This window comes from Rana temporaria, chromosome 4, assembly GCF_905171775.1.
Source record: "Rana temporaria chromosome 4, aRanTem1.1, whole genome shotgun sequence".
NCBI lineage: Eukaryota > Metazoa > Chordata > Amphibia > Anura > Ranidae > Rana > Rana temporaria.
Genome location: NC_053492.1, coordinates 158892324 through 158909974, shown reverse-complemented (window position 1 = coordinate 158909974; position 17651 = coordinate 158892324). Strand labels below are relative to the sequence as shown.

At 43.1% G+C, this 17651-nt stretch overlaps 1 protein-coding gene and 1 non-coding gene across 3 annotated transcripts in view; both read left to right on the top strand.

Annotated features, from left to right (window-relative positions):
- Window positions 1–17651, top strand: part of IFT80 (intraflagellar transport 80) — a 225091-nt gene that overhangs the window by 97403 nt on the left and 110037 nt on the right. The gene's annotated exons all lie outside the window — the stretch shown is intronic.
- On the top strand, window positions 1439–1572 carry LOC120938427. Its single transcript, XR_005749044.1, has one exon. It is a non-coding gene; the product is annotated as a small nucleolar RNA SNORA44 (small nucleolar RNA).

Sequence of the window (17651 nt, the reverse complement as noted above, 5' to 3'; positions counted from 1 at the left end):
TGTGAAATTCAAATTTCACGACGCGGGAACGGCGGGTATACTTTAGCATTGGCTGCCCCTACTATACTATTAAAAGGGGCAGCCTTACGCTAAAGACGCCGTACGGAAACTCCGTAACTTGCGTACGCAGGGCTCGCGCAACATTGTGAATCGGTGTTAGTATGCAATTTGCATACTATACACTGAGCACAATGGGAGCGCCCCCTAGCGGTCATCGCAAGAATGCAGCCTAAAATCTGCGTGGCATAAGAGCCTTATGCCACGCAGATTTTAGGCTGCAGTCGGCGTTACGATGTTCCTGAATCAGGAGCATTCGTAACGCCGGCGCAAGCAAGCAATCGCGCTGCGTAACTATGGTTACGCAGGCGCAATTGCTCTCTGAATCCGGGCCAAGGTATGTAGTGGAATAAAAAGGTGTTTATTTACAAACATGTGAAGACAACCAGTGCACAACAACAAATTGTATATACAAATCAAGGGGAGATACCGTAATCGCAAACAAAAGCCAGGCCGAGGTCATACACCAGGGGATGTCGGCAGAAGGGTGAGGATGGGAACACAACAGAACAGGGAGCGGATGGATGGACAGGCTGCGGGGCAGGAATCCAAGGGGAACAGGATCCAGGGTAAACAGGCAATAGGAAGGATAAGCCCAGGATGGGCTCGGGACAGGGATCAGGTCGGGTAGGAAGCAGGGTCAGGCTAGCAGGCTTCAGGGTCAGGTTTGCAGGCTCCAGGTCAGAAAGGTAGAAAGATACCAGGGCGAGGTCTGCTTGAACTCGCCGGGTATATATAAAGGTGTAATAATTAAGTTCAGGTCACACCTGAGCGCAGGGAGGGCCGTATGCTCCATACTGTCAGGGTCCATCCGCTGGTGGAGACCAGTACTGCATCCCAAGGGTGATATAACACCAGCAGGGAGAAGTTCTCCTGACAGTTTGGAACTGTCAGGAGACACCTGCTGGTGAGACGCAGTACTGCGAGCCAGGTGATAAATGGCACCAGCGGATGGAACCTTTCCTGACACATGGTTCCCAACTTGCAGCCCTTTGGCGCCTTCTAAATGGCCATTACTACATGGAAACTCACAATAAACTAACTATAAATTGGAGTCTCAAGGCAATTCAGTCGATGAATGCATATTTCTGAAATTCAACCTCAATTAGATACTACTACAGAGAACAGTTTGGAATGTTTTTATCAATAATAAGCATTGGCCAGAAGCTCACCCACACACAAAATAAAATGCTTTTATTGTATCACATATGAAAAAAAAAAACTCCATCCTAGTGGTAGGCATACATAGACATATACCACAGGCACTGTATTAAATGTAACCATGTTGCCCCGATCCTCCAAAACGGCTACAATACTGCTGGCAATATTCAATTGGAAGTCCCAAAAAGATAAGTAATGTTCATATACAATTCTAGTATCACTGCATGTAAACCGAGGCCTGCAACTAGCTCTTAGCAGCAGGATCTCCAACATCATGCAGGAAAAACTGAGGGGCTTTGACAGCTTTGGTTTTCCAACTGGTTCCATAAGCTGTCACTCAACCCTCCCACAGCTTTGCCTTTCATTAAGCATTTTATTGTAATGTTAAACCTTACTGATGTTGGTTTAAAAAAAAAAGTTCTAGTATCACGGGTATACAGTGGATATAAAAAGTCCCTGGTAAAATATCAGGTTACTGTGATGTAAAAAAAAAGAAGACAAAGAAATCGTTTCAAAACTTTTTCCACCTTTTTAATATTACTTATAAACTGTACAACTCATTTGAAAAACAAACTGAAATCTTTTAGATGGTGGAGCGAAGTAAAAATAATATAATGTGGTTGCATAAGTGTGCACACCCTTTAAACAAATACCTTTTTACATCACCTTTTGATTTTATTACAGCACTCAGTCTTTTTGGGTATGCGTCTATGAGCATGGCACATCTTGACTTGGCAATATTTTGCCCACTCTTCTTTACAAAAACACTCCAAATCTGTCAGATGCAAGGGCATCTCCTGTGAACAGCCTACTTCAGATCACCCCACAGATTTTCAATGGGACTCAAGTCTGGTCTTTGGCTGTGCCAATCCAAAACTTTAATCTTCTTCTGGTGAAGCCATTCCTTTGTTGATTTGGATGTATGCTTTGGGTCTTTGTCATGCTGAAAGATACAGTTCCTCTTCATGTTCAGCTTTCTAGCAAAAGCCTGAAGGTTTTGTGCCAATATTGACTGTTATTTGGAACTGCTCAATATTCCCTCTACCTTGACTAAGGCCTCTGTTCCAACTGTAGAAAAACAGCCCCAAAACATTATGTTGCCACCACCATGCTTCACTATGGGTATGGTTTTCTTTTGATGATGTGCTGTCATGTTACATGATATTATTTTTATTATGTACTGTCTCTTTAATTCCTATCTAGTTTGACTCTTGTGGCATTCCTTAGTTTGCATGCTGCTCAGTCTCCTCCCCTGTATCAGTCATTTTAATGCTGTAATTCATCTGACCTGTGTGTTTCTTCTACCTGCATGGAAGAATCGTTCTTTTACCTGTTGTAACTTGCATTCTACGGATCATACGACGAATAAACATCGCCAGATCTTCTTTCATGTGAGTTGTGACTGAGTAAGCTATCTGGAAAGGTGATTTGGGATGGATAATCTCTTCAGGGCAATGAGCTCCATGTGCTACTGAAACCCACATTCATAGCCTTTGTAGCCGATTCAGAATAGTAAAAGAACGTATCCAGCAGCCTGCACAGAGATAACTGCGTCACAGGACAGATCATAGTGAAGTGTAACTGTGTGTATTGCATGAGAATTCTGCATACAACCCCAGCACAGCTTGTTACAGCTCCTCACAGTATACAGACACTCTTCACTGCTACAGCCAAGCCAGTGTACTGCAGGCCATCATGAGTGGAAAGGGCTCAGTGTGTGATGAAACACCACAGCATGCTTCACACAGAGAAAGTCAGGATGAGGACCCAGAGTTCACTGCATTGACCAAACGCTCTGTGAAACCCACTTGGAAGGTTAAAGAGAACTATGAATCCATGAGAACTGAACTAGCAACCAGTTTGAAGCAGATTTGGGATAAAATCCTCACCCACATTGATGTGATTTCATGTCCCAGCCATGAGGTACTGCAACTAGAGGGCGCCATAAAGCATCTCTCTGCTTCATATGAACTGTACCAGACTACAAGCAACAAATATAAAACTATTCTGCAAAGCATCAACACTGAGGAGTCCTTAGAGCAACTTAACAATGCCCAGCTTCTTAATGAGGAAAGAGAAAGCTTTATCCAGCGAACTAAAGCAAAGGCAGAAGCAAAATTAATGCTGCCACGGGACACTGTATCTCACAAATCTGTATCCACCAGACGTTCTAAAGGTTCCTCTAGATCCCGAAGTTCAAGGCACTCAACGCTTAGTGAACAGCTAATAAATGCCCGCGCCGAAGCAGAGGCTATCAAGGTACGGGCCGCATATGCAAAAAAGAGAGCAGAAATGGAAACCGAGGCAGCGCATCAAAAGGCAGTAATGGAAACCGAGGCAGCGCATCAAAAGGCAGTAATGGAAGCCGAGGCAGCGCATCAAAAGGCAGCAATAGAAGCTCAAACGGCACGTCAAAGGGCAGCAATTGAAGCTTTAAAGGAACAGAGCAACTACGAGGCAGCTGCAGCAAAACTAAAGGTTTTGGAACAAGCTATCGGTGCAGATGAAAACGCTAGCGAAAGGGTCAGCGTCAAGGCAGATGTAGAAGATCCTTTTGAACGCACTAAGAACTATGTTCTAAACCACAGCAGTGAACACTCGATTACCTCCACGTTTCACGGCAACGCAAGGACTTCACCACATCATCAGGTAAAAGCTGTTCCAGCCACTTCCTACATGCAAACCCACCCCAGTGCAGCTCCCGACTGTCATGCTGATCCCGCATATGTCACAAAACGGCACACTAATCCGCAAGCAAGTTGCCAGCCTCCTGCTAACAGTACTGTTCCAGACCTTCACCCAACAATTCAGCTGAATGCCCTTGCTGCACCATATCTTCCCACGTCTCTTTGCAACGATACCATAAACAATGCAATCCACAACAATCAACCAGCAACCTCCTATGTAAAGTCAGAGGCAACCGATACAACAGAGGTAGTAAAGTACTTACTTCGACATGAGCTCGCCAAGTCAGGCCTAGTAAACTTCGACGACCATCCTGAAAATTATAGAAGCTGGAAAGCCGCTTTCAAAACTACATTAGGCGGTATCGGTTTTACTGCCGATCGTGAGCTGGATCTGCTGATCGGGTTGCTTGGCCCACAGTCAACAGAACGTGTCAAGAGCCTCAGGTCAGTTTACATCGACAATCCAACTGCAGGTCTCACCGCAGCATGGGAGCGTCTAGAACAGACTTACGGTAGTCCTGAAGCCATAGAGAATGCATTGCTCAAACGATTGGAAAATTTCCCAAGGATATCTGGTAAGGACAATATAGAGTTCCAGAGACTCAGCGACCTTCTTCTCGAAGTCCAGCTTGCCAAAACTGACCCTAAGCTACCTGGCCTCAGTTACCTGGACACTGCTCGAGGAGTTAACCCTATCGTTTGCAAGCTTCCGCATGGCCTACAAGAAAAGTGGATCCAAGTTGGGTCATCATACAAACGGGAAAACAAGGTTTCCTTTCCCCCGTTCTCCTACTTCTGCAATTTCGTCAGGAACATTGCTGACACCAAGAACGATCCTAGTTTTGCATTCAGCGAGTTCAATACTCCCTCACCTAAAGGTGACAACCTACATACTAGCTACAGGAACCGCAGAGGTCCCGTGTCCGTTAGGAAGACAGACATTATTCCCACTCCCGCCCCAAACAAGAGCGGCAAGATCGAAAACCCAAACCGATTATGTCCCATCCACAAGAAGCCTCATCCCCTCAAAAAATGTATCGGTTTCAGAAAGAAGCCCCTACAAGAACGAAAGGAACTCCTAAAGACTTTTGGGGTATGTTATAGATGCTGTGCTTCCACCGATCACTTTGCCAAGGAATGTAAAACTCCTATCAAGTGCATAGAGTGCGGTTCCGAGGACCATGTGCAAGCACTCCATCCCCTTGAGTCCAATCCTTCACAACATGCAGACCTTCCTCCTGGGCAGAACCACAGCGGGAAGAGTACAGATCACGTACCTAATTCCACCATGGTATTTTCTTCGTGCACTGAAGTCTGTGGGGAAGACCACTGTGACAAATCTTGCGCTAAAATATGCCTAGTGAATATTCATCACAAGGATCAGCCAGAAAAGACTTTAAGGGTGTATGCTATCTTAGACGATCAAAGCAATCGATCGCTTGCACGATCCGAACTGTTCGATCTATTTTGCACAAAAGGAGAGGTTCACCCTTACACCTTAGGCACTTGTAGTGGAACTACAGAGGTTTTTGGAAGAAGGGCTCATGGTTTTATTGTGTCCTCCCTAGAAAATAACCTACAATTACCCTTACCTACACTTGTAGAGTGTAACCAGATACCAGCCAACAAAGAAGAAATACCTACACCAGAAGTTGCCTTCTACCACCCTCATCTAAGGTCAATAGCCAGTGAAATCCCACCACTTGACAAAGATGCTAAAATCCTTCTTCTGCTGGGAAGAGATATTCTAAGGATCCACAAGGTACACAGGCAGGTCAGCGGACCTCCAGAGGCCCCATTCGCCCAGTACCTGGACTTAGGCTGGGTCATCATAGGCAACGTCTGTATAGGCAAAATGAAAAGGCCTACTAACATTTCTTCATTCAAGACAAATGTATTGCCAAATGGTCGCAATACTCACTTTTGAGCCATGCCCACATCACTACTGGGTAAAGGAGAAGGTAACTAGCTGCAAGTTGCAACATTGCAACACAAACCTTTCCCGCACCTACGATGACAGCTTTGGTTCTACAGTTTTCAATGTAAGCAGTGAAGACGACAAGTTGGCTCCTTCGGCAGAAGACAAAGAATTCCTTAAAGTAATGGACAATGAGTTCTTTCAGGAAGATTCCAATAGCTGGGTAGCACCCCTACCCTTTCGCCTCCCGAGAGAGAAGCTACCAAACAATCTACATCAAGCAGTCAAAAGATTCTCCTCCTTAAAGCGTACCTTAAGCAGGAAGCCAGAGATGGAAAGACATTTTGTGGACTTCATACAGAATATCTTTGACAGGGGTCATGCCGAACCCGCACCCCCATTGAAAGAAGGAGAAGAATGCTGGTACCTCCCTTCCTTCGGTGTGTATCACCCACGAAAGCCAGACCAAATCAGAGTTGTCTTTGACTCCAGTGCCCAACATGAAGGCTTCTCACTTAACGACATGCTCCTCACAGGGCCCAACTTGAACAACAACCTCATTGGAGTCCTAATTCGCTTTCGTCAAGAACCTGTAGCGGTGATGGCCGACATTCAACAAATGTTCCACTGCTTCATCGTCAAGGAAGATAACAGGAATTACCTCAGGTTTCTATGGCACAAGGACAACGACATCAACAAAGAGGTAATTGATTACCGAATGAGGGTACATGTCTTTGGGAACAGCCCTTCCCCAGCTGTAGCAATCTATGGACTAAAAAAGACAGCTCAGCTTGGAGAAGCTGAGTATGGATCCGATGCTCGTCAATTTGTTGAAAGGAACTTTTACGTAGACGACGGGCTCAAATCCTTTCCTACTGCTAAAGAAGCAATTAATCTTCTTACCAGAACAAAGGAGATGCTAGCTGTAGCAAACTTGAGACTTCACAAAATTATATCTAACAGCCAAGAGCTAATGAATGCATTTCACCCTGAGGACTATGCTGCCAGTGTGAAAGACCTTGACCTTGGGTCAGACACACCCCCTATACAGAGAAGTCTAGGTCTGCTGTGGAACATCAAGGCAGACACATTCACCTTCCAGGTGTCAACCTGTGACAAACCCTTCACCAAGAGAGGAGTCTTGTCCGTACTGAACAGCATCTACGACCCACTGGGATTTATAGCCCCAGTCACCATCCAAGGTAAGATGTTATTAAGACAGCTTACTACTGATAACATAGATTGGGACACTCCGTTACCTATTGAGAAACAACAAAGATGGGAGAAATGGAGAGGTTCTCTGAAGACATTAGAACAGCTCCAAATTCCACGTTGCTATGCCCCAGTCTCCATCTCAGCCGCTGTCCAGAGGGAAATCCATATTTCTCAGATGCATCAGTTGAAGCTATAGCTGCAGTGGCCTATTTGAAGACCTCAGGAGTTAATGGAGACATACACTGCAACTTTGTTCTAGGCAAGACAAAGCTAACACCAAAACCCGCACATACCATACCCAGACTTGAACTTTGTGCAGCTGTGCTAGCAGTGGAAATAGCTGAAGTCATAATGAGTGACTTAGGCAGGAGTACTGGCTATACCTGCTATGGCGGGGAGAATATCACTATCACTATTGACTGTGCTACTGTTGAAGTCCCACGATTATAAACGATAGACTGCAGGACTCAAGCCATCTGTTTTTTGGACGTTATGTTTCATTGTTCATTTACTGCATACCTTCTTGTGTTTGCGGGTATCTCGTATCTATGGTTTACACACCAGTTTTACCTTTAACGTTTCTTCCCCTACAGGTTCAAGTTGGACTTATCTTTATATATGTAATAGACTTTGAAATCTAAAGATTTCAGGCGGGGAGTGTCATGTTACATGATATTATTTTTATTATGTACTGTCTCTTTAATTCCTATCTAGTTTGACTCTTGTGGCATTCCTTAGTTTGCATGCTGCTCAGTCTCCTCCCCTGTATCAGTCATTTTAATGCTGTAATTCATCTGACCTGTGTGTTTCTTCTACCTGCATGGAAGAATCGTTCTTTTACCTGTTGTAACTTGCATTCTACGGATCATACGACGAATAAACATCGCCAGATCTTCTTTCATGTGAGTTGTGACTGAGTAAGCTATCTGGAAAGGTGATTTGGGATGGATAATCTCTTCAGGGCAATGAGCTCCATGTGCTACTGAAACCCACATTCATAGCCTTTGTAGCCGATTCAGAATATGTGCAGTGTTGTTTTTGTGCCAAACATATCTTTTGGAATTCTGGCCACAAAGTTCAACCTTGGTTTCATCAGGCCATAACACATTTTTCCACATGCTTTTGGGAGACTTCAGATGCGTTTTTGCAAAATTTAGCCGGGCTTGGATGTTTTTCTTCATAATGGTAATGGTAATCCTTTATGTTACTGGCCGCTTCCTGTATATGGATTCATCGGGTAGTGTGCGGGTATTCCGTCACTTCCTCGTAGCCGTAATGTCACCTGGGAGCTTTTGTCATTGTTCCCAGCAGACATTGCGGAGGTCTGCCGTGAGTTATCGCAGGATTTAGAAAGAACTTGCTTTAAAAGAAAATATGCGGTTTAGTAATTATGCATATGAGCGTATCATTTTTTTTTTTTTGGAGGGGGAGTAGATCTTGGGTGGGAGTTCCCACACTTTTTTCCCCAGGACTTGACCCCTGCTAGAACCCTGGCCTTAACCAAAAACATATGTTTGTACATATGTTGTGCAGTCTTTGGCTGGATACCAAAAATATTAAATTTAATAGAAAATTCAATATTGATATCCCTGTGAGCAATAGTGATGCAGAAGCCACATATGATCTCTATGGCACTTTCATATAATTTAGATTTAGAATAATTTAGCATTTAAGTAGATCAAGCAGCAGCAAACCCTTACACCAATATTTATCAAATCATCATATTCTCAGTGAGTGCCGATCAGGCATCATGGATGCCACACATATGTGCACATGTAATACTGTGGCTGGAGGCACTTGACAAAAAGTTGGCTACCAAAGCCTACAAAAAATACATTTATTTCATTGTGCAAATGTTGAACCCTGTATACTGCAGTCAGCATACGTTGGGTGTTTCAAATTCAACATGTGTGACCACAAGGTTAGAAAAATAGAAATAAAAAAAATCAGGAAAATAATAGCCAACGGTAAGAAGGCATTCCTACCCAGGACCCTACATTCACTATATCTGGGTGCCCACAGTACACAGAACATAGAAATAAAATCATTTTAGTAAATATAAACTGCTAAATACATTTGTACAGTATATAGCAGTCGTGTGACTTCTATCAGTGCCCAGCACTGGTTAAAGCTTGTAGGAGGAGTTTTCTTTCTCCTCTGTCCTATGAGACTGACTCCCAACCCTCTGTTTGGAAAGTGCTAATTGACCTTGTGCTGATCACATGCACCCTCCCAAAAGAAAAAAAAACACCTAGCAATACACATCAAACTGAGCATGTGCAAAGTGCCCCAAGGCTCTGTACTATCAAGAGATGGATTGGGGACTGTGGAAAAATGGGGAGATCAGCTAGAATGGGATCAAACTGCCTTTTTACACAATGCACAGAATTAAACCCACTGTGAGTATAACCAGCATGGTTTACTGCATATACAGACTGATTTTCCTGTTGTAGGTTTACCAACAATTTTCTTTTTCTGGCAGAAAGCCGCACAAATTTTGCCGCGATTTTGTACAGGTCAAAAGATCACTAATGTAAAAAGCAGAAAACGCCTGTAATCTGTCAAAAGATAAGCTCCTGTACCTTTTTGAGCGATGGCGTTTTCCTTCAGGCAACTTAACGCTCAGATGTGAACAGGGGCTATTGAAATAAATGGGATTTGTCTTGTTGGGCATTTTTAGAGCTGAGGCTTACAGCAGAAAAACGCCTAGGTGTGAACAGAGCCTAACTGATATCAAATGCAGACCTAAGCTCATTCATTTGACCTGCAGATAAATGAAACAAAGTAAATGCAATTTAGCATTATTGCTTTTGTAATATGAACAGCGTTTACAAGCACTGTATCAGAAGGTTTTTGTTTTACAGCAGCTAATATACAGTGAGGAAAAGAAGTATTTGAACACCCTGCTATTTTGCAAGTTCTCCCACTTGGAAATCATGGAGGGGTCTGAAATTGTTATCGTAGGTGCATGTCCACTGTGAGAGACATAATCAAAAAAAAAAAAATCCAGAAATCACAATGTATGATTTTTTTTAACTATTTATTTGTATGATACAGCTGCAAATAAGTATTTGAACACCTGAGAAAATCAATGTTAATATTTGGTACAGTAGCCTTTGTTTGCAATTACAGAGGTCAAACGTTTCTTGTAGTTTTTCACCAGGTTTGCACACACTGGAGGAGGGATTTTGGCCCACTCCTCCACACAGATCTTCTCTAGATCAGTCAGGTTTCTGGGCTGTCGCTGAGAAACACGGAGTTTGAGCTCCCTCCAAAGATTCTCTATTGGGTTTAGGTCTGGAGACTGGCTAGGCCACGCCAGAACCTTGATATGCTTCTTACAGAGCCACTCCTTGGTTATGCTGGCTGTGTGCTTCGGGTCATTGTCATGTTGGAAGACCCAGCCTCGACCCATCTTCAAAGGTCTAACTGAGGGAAGGAAGTTGTTGCCCAAAATCTCGCAATACATGGCCCCGGTCATCCTCTCCTTAATACAGTGCAGTCGCCCTGTCCCATGTGCAGAAAAACACCCCCAAAGCATGATGCTACCACCCCCATGCTTCACAGTAGGGATGGTGTTCTTGGGATGGTACTCATCATTCTTCTTCCTCCAAACACGGTTAGTGGAATTATGACCAAAAAGTTCTATTTTGGTCTCATCTGACCACATGACTTTCTCCCATGACTCCTCTGGATCATCCAAATGGTCATTGGCAAACTTTAGACGGGCCTTGACATGTGCTGGTTTAAGCAGGGGAACCTTCCGTGCCATGCATGATTTCAAACCATGACGTCTTAGTGTATTACCAACAGTAACCTTGGAAACAGTGGTCCCAGCTCTTTTCAGGTCATTGACCAGCTCCTCCCGTGTAGTCCTGGGCTGATTTCTCACCTTTCTTAGGATCATTGAGACCCCACGGGGTGAGATTTTGCATGGAGCCCCAGTCCGAGGGAGATTGACAGTCATGTTTAGCTTCTTCCATTTTCTAATGATTGCTCCAACAGTGGACCTTTTTTCACCAAGCTGCTTGGCAATTTCCCCGTAGCCCTTTCCAGCCTTGTGTAGGTGTACAATTTTGTCTCTAGTGTCTTTGGTCTTGGCCATGTTAGTAGTTGGATTCTTACTGATTGTATAAGGTGGACAGGTGTCTTTATGCAGCTAATGACCTCAAACAGGTGCATCTAATTTAGCATAATAAATGTAGTGGAGGTGGACATTTTAAAGGCAGACTAACAGGTCTTTGAGGGTCAGAATTCTAGCTGATAGACAGGTGTTCAAATACTTATTTGCAGCTGTATCATACAAATAAATAGTTAAAAAATCATAAATTGTGATTTCTGGAATTTTTTTTTTTTGATTATGTCTCTCACAGTGGACATGCACCTACGATGACAATTTCAGACCCCTCCATGATTTCCAAGTGGGAGAACTTGCAAAATAGCAGGGTGTTCAAATACTTATTTTCCTCACTGTAGCTTCTGTATTTACATAGCAATTCTCGAATTGTGACAGCTGGGAATTGTCAGTAAAGCCAAGGAGAGGGGCTTCAGTGGGGCAGGGTGCAATTCACCCTGTGAATTGCAATGAAGCACTGGAAATTCACTATATGTGTCTTTTAAGAATCACAATACAAAACCCCACTCCACCTGGAGGGAAAAAAAATGTTTGGCTGGTAAGCAACCATATGGCTACAGACCTCTGATTTAATCGTGTGCATATGAGCATGCAAATAAGAATATTAGTCACCCCAGCAGAAATCCTTTTTTTTGGAGTTACAATACCCTAATCACTAGAAGACTTTAAACAGCAATAACCACCCTCAGCCCCAAAATGTTGGGGTCTGTTTGATTTTGTGGTCATAGTCATCTTTGCTCTTTCCTGGGATCTCTGCAGGATCAGGCAATGGTCATTTAGTGTCTAGGTCACACCTTAAAGTAGATCTATGCTTAGGTTTCAACCCTTCAGTTCTTCTGGCTTTGAAGGCTTTAGGCCAGGTTCACATATGTGTAAATTGGGTGCAGTATTTACCGCATCCAATTCGCATGACATGCAAGTGTGATTGGCTCTCAATGGAGCCGGTTCACACATGTCCAAGGTGGCCGCAGTGCGAATGCCAAAAGGGTCCTGTTTTTGGGTCCTGGTTAAGGTGCAAATTCAGGCAAAAAATCGGACCTAAATCTGTAAACGGGAAACCACGACTGCACATATATGAACCTGGCCTTATTAAGGTGGTGACGAGTGGAGTTCAGATCTCTCCTTTTTTTAGAGATTCTATGACCAAAATGCCCAGGAGTCTGGAGCCACATTTTGTACTGAAAAGGCAAGTATTTTAAATGTTATATCACACTTTATTTAACCATCCTAGCAAGACTGCTAAGTATAGATCTTCTTAAAGACATTTTCTGTACTCACCTGAGCTCAAGGGGGCTGGATTTTCAACAGAACTGTTAAAGTTCATGGCAACAGACCATCCTTTAGAAGCATTTGAGTAGCCACGTAAATCATGCTGTGGCCGCATTCTATTGTAAAGACACATGGAAAGTTGCCAATAAAATCAACCAGACAATATAAAAACCTGCTGAAGAAGCTATTTCAGGCATGAACACAAACAAAATATTCTCAACCCAGGAGCTCAGTATTACAATGAATTTAACTGATGATCCTAGAGAATATCTCTACATTAATCATTCTCTCTACTCATCTGTGACTTGGAGAAAGACTTAGCTCACACTTCATTTACATTTCACCCAGTAAGTTGAGTAGGAGCAGGAGATTTAATGCCAGCTGTAATCTCAATATATTTTTTATTGTGATAGATTTTATATAGTTTAAAATGCTTATACTTCTAAAATGTAATACAAAAACATACTTGGGACACTGCAATATACTTATCTAATAGCCCCGAAGGTACATTTGTTAAAAAGAAGGTTTTTGTAAAATAATTTGTTTGTCATAGAGAACAGTTAATCTATGCAAAAATCAAACATCAAAAATGTATGTTTTTTACAAACCACTGTAAATGTAAAATATTACGTATTTGTACTACTACTGTATAAAAAAGTCTTAAGCCCCATACACACGACTGGGATTCTCGGCGGTAAAAAGTCTGCCTGGAATCCCGGGGGGAAAACCGAGAACCTGCTCGGTAACTTTCCCCCTGTACACACCAGAGGTTTTTCCGTGGGGAAAACTGCGGTGAGCGCTTTGGCCGGGAATCCAGGCCGTGTGTATGCTCCACGCAGTGTTTCCCATTGGAAAACTGCCTGGTTAAAATTTGCGGCGGGAAAAAATAGAACCACCTCTCTTTTTTCCCGCTGCGATTCTCAGCTGTTTTTCCTGTCGGGAAAACTGCCATGGAGCATACACACGCCCAGTTTTCCCGACCAAAAGCTGTCATGGGAAAAACTGGTCGTGTGTACGAGGCATTAAAGTACTCCTGTCATGAGAAAAAAAAGTTGAAGATGCCATTGCTGGCCCCCATCTGAAAATGTTAGTTGCCTCACTGTCCTATTGTTCCTCTGTCTTTAATACATTTGGAGTCACTGATCTCTAAGAAGTATACGGATTAGAAAAATAATTCTGGTTATAACAAAATGTGCAAATTCATATCACAATATTCTAAACTGTGTAGCACAAATATGCGAGTGAAAAAGAAAAGCAACACCATGGGTGACTGTACATAATATAAAAAATCCCAATAAAATGTGAACAAAATAATAATAATGTCCAAAGTGAAAAAAGTATTACGTGTCCAAAAGAAAAAGACCATGTCCACACTTTGGGAATCTTGAGAGCAAAAATGTCCAATGATAGTAGTAGCACCTCCATAAACCATTGAAAGCATTTTTTTAACAGACCAAAAAGGACCAATTAGGGAAGATCAATATTAGGGTTTACACATTATAATGATGTTAGAGATGGTTTATTTCAATTGCACTACTAAAAAGGAAGGCTGGTGTATCCTCCAGTCTCCATGATGCCACATTTGTCTAGGACAGACTTTTTTAACCAAGGTTCTGTGGAACCCTACGGTTCCCCCAGAGGTTGCTAAGGGTTCCTTGGGTAATAGCAGATTCATCTCTTTTCTACAGTGACCACCAAAGTGAGGGGGAAATTTTCCAATGACATTCAATTTAAGGGAATGACTCTACATTGACCACCAATGTGAAGGGACTTTTCTGGTCACTACCACTCACCCACGAACCATTTGTGTAAGGCATGGGTCTTCAAACTATGGCTCTCCAGTTGTTCAGGAACTACATTTCCCATCATGCCTAGCCATGTCTGTGAATGTCAGTGTGTTACAATGCCTCATGGGATGTGTAGTTCTACAACAGCTGGAGGGCCGTAGTTTGAGGATCCCTGGTGTAAGGGAACAAAATACATTTAAGGCTCCATTCACTCCATGGCGTTCAGTTTTGCGTGCAGAATCGCTGCAATTTTGACCACGATTTGGTAACGCTGCAATTTGCGGGACTCCCTTGCGATCCCCGCCACTTTGAATGGCACCAAATCGCGACACGATTGTCACCTGAGGAATCGCAGTAAAATCATGGCGATTCTGCCCCCAGAACAGAATGACATAGTGTGAATGGAGCCTGAAGGTCTATGAATTATTTCTTTGGGCTATTATTATTAGTTTGATATTAACATTTATATGGCGTTACAGGGGCAGGGGGTGAAAATCTCATAAAGAGAAAATATACAATTTTAAGAGAAAAAAGAAAGGTATTTTTGGAATTGATGGCAGCAATACGTCGCAAAAAAGTTAAGACAGGGCAAAAAGCTGGCAAAAGTACAACCCCAATTCCCAAAAAGTTGGAACAGGGCCATGTTTTACGCTATGTAGCATCCTCTCTTCTTTTAATAGCACTGTGAATTTAGGGGAAATGAGGAGACCAGTTACTAGAGTTTTGGGAGAGAATTGTTGTCCCATTCTTGCCTGAGCATATACTGCACTAAAACTTGGATACATTTTTGAACATTGATGGTGTTTTTCCAGATGTGCAAGCTGCTCATTCCATACACACTAATGCCACACCATACCATCAAAGATGTAGGCTTTTGAACTGAGTGCTGATAAGCTGGAAGGTCCTTCTTTTTAGTTCAGAGGACATAGCACCCATGGTTGCCAAAAAGAATGTCAAGTTTTGATTCGTCTGACTACAGAAAAGTTTTCCACTTTGCAAAAGACCATTTTAAATGAGCTTTGGCCCAGAGAAGATGGCCACGTTTCTGGATCATGTTCAGATATGGCTTCTTCTTTGCATGCTAGAGCTCTACCTTGCATTTTCGGATGGTACAGCAAACTGTGTTCACATACAGTGATTTTGGAAGCATTCATGAGCCCTTGCAGTGATATCCTACTTCTCGCTTATTTACTGTATACTTATTATTATTATTTATATGCTTCTACTCACTCTGTTGGCAATTGCCTTGACCTCATATTCTCCTACCTATGCACACCACACAACCTCTCCAATATTCCTTTTCCTCTCTCTGATCACCACCTTATTAGTCTCACAATCTCCTTGTCTGCTTCCTCTTTGCCTTCCAACTACCAAAATATTAACTGTAGATACCTTCGCCATCTTAACCCTTCTCTTCTTTTTTCTGCTACAGATTGTCTTTAGGACAAAATCTCATCCTTGTCCTGCCCCAACTTGGCCACTTCTGTCTACAACAGTTCACTGTCATCCACCCTGGAAACGCCCCCTCACTACTCACAGAATCGGGGCCCGACCGCTACAACCCTGGCAGACAAGACAATACCAGATGCCTCAAAAAACGTAGCCGCTCTCTTGAGCATTTGTGGCGCAAGACTAATGGCGCGTACACACGGTCACAATTTCCGACAAGAAAAGTTCGATGTGAGCTTTTGGTCGGAAATTCCAACCGTGTGTGGGCCCCATTGGTCTTTTTTTCTGTCGGAATTTCCACCAGCAAAAATTTGAGAGCTGGTTCTTAAATTTTCCAACGGGAACAAAGGATAGTCTGTATGCAATTCCGATGCGCAAAAAAAATGCATGCTCGGAGGCATTGAACTTAATTTTTCTCGGCTCGTTGTAGTGTTGTACATCACCACGTTCTTGACTTGTGACTGTGTGTATGCAACACAAGTTTGAGCCAAAATTCAGTCTGAAAAAAATCCATGGGTTTCTTGTTGAAATTTCCGATCGTGTGTACACGACATTAGTCACAGCAAGATTTCAGCCAATATAAATCTGCCCTCCAAAAATACCATTCCTGCCTCCACACTGCCAAACAGACCTACTTTATCACTCTCATTAACACCCTCTCACACAGTCCCTCTCAACTCTTTTCTACCTTTACCACTTTATTTTGTCCTCCATTACGTCCACCCACTAACTTACTCACTGCCCATGAGATTGCTAGTCACTTCAAAAATAAGATTGAGATGATTCGTCTCAAAATCTCCGCTCTACAGATATCTCCCTCACTTTACACTCCTTTGTCCTCCTGCACAATCAATATTTCCCTCTTTTATCCCAGCTACTATAGAGGACGTCCCTAAACTTTTTTCTAACGCCACCTAACCTCTTGCTCCCTGGACCCTGTTCCTTCTCAAATACTACGGTCACAATCTGACTCTATTTTACACTCTTTAACTCGTATCTTCAACCTCTCACTCTCTACCGGCATCTTCCCCAATCCTGTAAAATATCTGCTAGTCACTTCCATACAAAAAAAGGCCCCACTAGACCCCACCAAGCTTAACAACCTAAGACCCATCTCTTTACTCCCTTTTGCCTCCAAACTCCTTGAACGTTTAGTCTACAACCGACTGAGCGACCACCTCATTGAGAATAACCTTCTTGATCCCCTTCTGTCTGGATTTTGCCCACAACACTCCACAGAAACTGCCCTCCTAAAACTCACAAACTACTTACTAACAGGCAAAACCAAAGGTCATTATTCCATACTCTTACTCTTGGACCTTTCCGTTGCCTTTGATACAGTTGACGACCCCCTCCTCCTCAGAAAACTAAATTTTCTTGGTCTCCATGGATGCACTTTAAGTTGGTTCAAATCTTACTATCTCATCGCACCTTCAGTGTCACTTACAGCTCCTCTTCCTCCTCTCCAACGCCTCCTACTGTTGGGGTCCCCCAAGGTTCTGTCCTTGAACCTCTACTATTCTCGATCTACACGTCCTCCCTGGGTCAGCTTATAGCTTCCAATGGCTTCCACTAACCATTTATATGCTGATGACACAGGTAGGAGAATATGAGGTCAAATCTATCTCTCTGCCCCTCAGCTCACCCCATCAATCTCCTCATGCATCACTGATTTACTAACAGACATATCAGCCTGGATGTCAAACCACTTCCTCAAACTGAATCTATCTAAAACTGAGCTCTTGATATTTCCTCCTCCACGTGCCCCTTGCCCTGACTTCTCTATCAAGATCAATGGCACATCTATCAGTCCGTCCCCACATGCCAGGGTGCTGGGGGTAACCTTAGACTCTGAACTGTCCTTTCAGGCCCACATCCAATCCCTGTACAATACATGCCACCTTAGCATCCGCAACATTTCCAGAATACGCCCCTTTTTAATGAATGACACCACCAGGCTTTTAATTCACTCC